Source organism: Triticum aestivum, chromosome 2A, assembly GCF_018294505.1.
Source record: "Triticum aestivum cultivar Chinese Spring chromosome 2A, IWGSC CS RefSeq v2.1, whole genome shotgun sequence".
Taxonomy (NCBI): Eukaryota; Viridiplantae; Streptophyta; class Magnoliopsida; order Poales; family Poaceae; genus Triticum; species Triticum aestivum.
In genome coordinates this window covers 76,965,206-76,969,816 of record NC_057797.1, presented here as the reverse complement: position 1 = coordinate 76,969,816, position 4,611 = coordinate 76,965,206, and positions in this window count along the sequence as shown.

The window sequence follows — 4,611 nt, the reverse complement described above, 5'->3', positions numbered from 1 at the left end:
CGCCGTCGCACCGTTTCCCGCGCCTCCGCGCCGCGTCCGCCGCGCCGGCCGCCCGATCCGGCGACTCCGGCCATCTCCTCCTCCAGGCCAAGTTCCTCTCCGGCCGGTCTCCTCCATATCCGGCGAGCTCCGATTCCGGCAAACCTCGAGAAGCGTGCAGATCTCAGATCCAAAAGTGCCTCGGTTGACTTTTGCCCCGAAACCCTAATTTTTTTGGCTATGTTCATCGCATCTTAACTTTGCATTCGTAGCTCCGTTTTGGGCATATAGCATATCAAAATGTTCGCCTCAGAGAGAACATCATTTCATCTCATTGCATCATTTTGATTTTAGTTCATCTTGATGCCCGAAATGCTGTTGGAAGAGTGCTATTTGGGATAATTGTCAGATCTGCTGCTCCAATTAGATATTTGTCATTTTTGCCATGATTATTGTGTGCATGATATGCCCCTGAGCTCTACATGAGTTTTGTTATATGTTTTGCCATCTTTTCAGAGGTGCAACCCATGTATTTTTGTGATGTGTGTGGTGACTAGCACAAGCTTGCAAAGTGGAACACTCGTTAATGCTGATTTCAGGGACTTAGCAATTCCACTAAGTCCTTGATCTGCTTATCTCAATATGCCATATGTTCATGTTGTTTCCTAGTGATCCCTGTCTCTTTTGAGGATGATCAGTAAGGGTGTTTTGTTAATCTTGCAGTGCTCTATCAGTCCATGTCTTTGTTTGCATTTATGGGGCACCCTAGCTTGAGTCAATCGAGCTCTACTTTTGCTATTTCGTGAATCTGGGCAGATTGTCTATTTGTTAGCAATTTTGCCGAGTATGTTGTAGTTGATCTGTGCATGCTATGTTATTGGTCTTGCCATGTCTAGCTTGTATAATGTGTATTCTTGATGGGTGTATGCTAAGATTGTCATGACTTGCTCTGTAGTGAGTGCATCGAGCTCGTAAACATGCCTACTTGATATCAGTTTTGCATGCTCCAGTTTTTTTACCAAGTCTGAGAACTGATTATGTTTTTGCCATGTTCACATGCTTGCAAATGTATTTTCTGATCCCTTTTAGCACATGATCACTAAGGTACTTTTGTTAAGCTCTTTGAGTAGCTCCATGCCATGCTTTACTTTGCCATGTTCAGGTCCTGTAGCCTATAGTTTTCATGCTCCAAAGTGTGCTACATGATCTGAAATAATTCCAGACAAGTGTTAATTTCACTAAGTCTGAGATATGTTTACCAAATGCATTTTTGCCATGCTTGTTTGAACCTGTTAATGGATGAATTGGCCGTAGCTCAGTGTTCATCTTTTGTTAAGCATCATGAGTGGATCCCTGCCATGTATTTTTTTGTCATGTTTGGGTGCTGTAGCATGTTCATCTTGTTGCATTTAGATGGCTACTTGCTGTAAATCGCAGAACGTGGTCATATTTGAATTGCTTGCCATTTTCAAACTGTAACTCCGATTCCGGTGATCTTTATATCGTTTCCAAGCGATTTCATCTCACCTTTCTAGTGGTACACTTGTATTTCCAAGTTGAGGCTAGGTTCATTCATTCCTTGTCAAATCTTGCATATGCATCACATATCGCATCCCGCATAGCATACCATGTTTGCATCATATTGTTTGAGCTTTGCACGTGGTTGATTCTGTTCCATTTGCTTGTTGTCTTGTTTGGGTAGAGTCGGGAGACGAGTTCGCTAACGAGGAGCCCGTTGAGTTTGCTTTCGAGGATCCAGTCAACTCTGACAACTTTGCAGGCAAGATGATCATACCCTCAAAATCACTACTATCTTTGCTTTGCTAGATGCTCGCTCTTTTGCTATGCCTATGCTACGATGCCTACCACTTGATTATCATGCCTCCCAAATTGCCATGTCAAACCTCTAACCCTCCATGTCCTAGCAAACCATTGATTGGCTATGTTACCGCTTTGCTCAGCCCCTCTTATAGCATTGCTAGTTGCAGGTGAAGATTGGAGACCATTCCTTGTTGGAACATTATTTACTTGTTGGGATATCATTATATTATCTTGTTATCTTAATGCATCTATATAGTTGGTAAAGGGTGGAAGGCTCGGCCTCTCGCCTAGTGTTTTGTTCCACTCTTGCCGCCCTAGTTTCCGTCATCTCGATGTTATGTTTCCGGATTTTGCGTTCCTTACGCGGCTGGGTTATAATGGGAACCCCTTGATGGTTCGCCTTGATTAAAGGTTTTCCAGCAATGCCCAACCTTGGTTTTACCATTTGCCACCTAGCCTCTTTTTCCCTTGGGTTTCCGGAGCCCGAGGGTCATCTTATTTTAAACCCCCCCTTGGGTTTCCGGAGCCTGAGTGCTCCTCTGAGTGTTGGTCCACCTCGTCAGCCGCCGGTGGCCACCAGGGGCAACTCTGGGCTGGCCTACCGGTAGTTTGGACAATCTGAGTGTGCCCTGAGAACGAGATATGTGCAGCTCCTATCGGGATTTGTCGGCACATTCGGGCGGTGTTGCTGGATTTGTTTTAACTTGTCGAAGTGTCTTATAGAACCGGGATACCGAGTCTGATCGGAACATCTCGGGAGGAGGTCTATTCCTTCGTTGACCGTGAGAGCTTGTCATGGGCTAAGTTGGGACTCCCCTGTAGGGATTTGAAGTTTCAAAAGTCGTGCCTGTGGTTATGGGCAGATGGGAATTTGTTAATGTCCGGTTGTAGATAACTTAAACCTTAACCTAATTAAAATGAATCAACTGTGTGAGTTACCGTGATGGTCTCTTCTCGGCGGAGTCCGGGAAGTGAACACGGTGTTGGAGTAATGCTTGCCGTAGGTTGCTCTCTAGTTACTCGCTCGCGCTTTGCCTCCTCTTCTTGCTCTCTTTTGCGAACAGGATAGCCACCATATATGCTAGTCGCTTGCTGCAGCTCCACATACTTTACCTTGCCTTACCTATAAGCTTGAATAGTCTTGATCACGAGGGTGCGAGATTGCTGAGTCCCTGTGGCTCACAGATTATTTCCAAACCAGATGCAGGGCCTGATGATTCCGTTCCAGATGACGCGCTTAAGCTCAAGTGGGAGTTCGACGAGGACTCACACCGATACTACGTGTCTTTCCCTGATGATTAGTAGTGGTGCCCAGTTGGGGCGATTCGGGACCGTGTCACATGTTGGGTTTATCTTCTATTTAGGCGCCGTAGTCGGGCCATGAGTGTTTGAATGTTGTATTGCTATTTATGTACTTTGATTGAGATGGCGAGTGTAAGCCAACTATGTATCTCCCCTTTTATCATCTATATTACATGGGATGTTGTGAAGATTGCCTAACTTGCGACATTGCTTTCAATGCGGTTATGTCTCTAAGTCATGCCTCGACACGTAGGAGCTATAGCCGCATCGAGGGCGTTACAAGTTGGTATCAGAGCCTTCCCCGACCTTAGGAGCCCCCATTGCTTGATCGTTTTTAGCGGCCGAGTTGTGCCTAGAAAAAAAATGTTTTGAGTCATTTAGGAATTATATATCGGAGAGTTTAGGAATTCTTTTTACTCCCCAGTCTCCTCATCGCTCTGGTAAGGCATCCTGACGTAGAGTTTTGACTATTCTCTTCTCAAATTTCGCTAAATTTTTTTTAGGATCATGCGGGTATCTTAGAATCGTTCCGATGGTTTTGCGACGAGAACATTGTTCTTGGTACCTCCTGTCTTTAGGGGTTGTGGCAGTGTCCCGGGGAGTTGAGCTCCGAGGTGTTGTCATCACAATTTTATCGCTGCAGTTCTGGAATACCTGAATTTAGTACGGCGACATCGAAAATCTCTTTTATGCAGTTCGTTGGTGAGATAACCTCGACGCCACCCAGTACTGGGGCGGGAGTTCGGGAGTATCGCCATAACTTGTATAACGGATGCTTTTTCGAAGGTTGAGGTAGATGGTTTCCGAAGTTTTCTCGGTTATGTGTTGAAGGATGGATACAGCTGGATGTAGGATTTGCTAGATTTGGGTGAGATATTATGCTTCCCCTGTATCCCCAACACCTGATTGCATAACCGGAAAGGTTCGGGATTTTCATAGGTGGGAATTCTTGTAGCTCTAGTTCTTCTTCCACGGATATTTGGTTTGAGATTGGGATTTCGTACTGAGTATTCGTTCTTGATCCGTAGCTTGTTGATTTATTCCTCTATCTAAATTCTAAGTGGCTTCTCAATTTATGGATATGTGACCATTTCAAGTGGAATGCGTTCGTTCATTTTGTTCGGATGTGAAGACTTTATGTTGCAATTTCATCCCGCTTGATTCAGCTTTCATTTTATCTGTCAATGTGCTAACGGATGTCACCCTCTTTAGGATGGCTCCCGCTAAGAGCACCAATCAGAATCAGAATCAGGATCCACCACCACCTCCACCTCCTCCGGAGGCATGGCAAGCTGTGATGGCCGCTACCAATGCAAACACGCAGTTGATCATGCAAATTCTTCAAGAGCGCAATCAAGCAAACCAAGGCAACCAAGGCAACAATCAGAATCACTTTGCTACACTCAACCAGTTCCTTGCTAATGGGCCAAAGACTTTCAGCAATTGTGTTGAGGCAACTGATGCTGACGATTGGCTCGTGGATCTGTGCAAGCATTTCGAGTGTAGTAA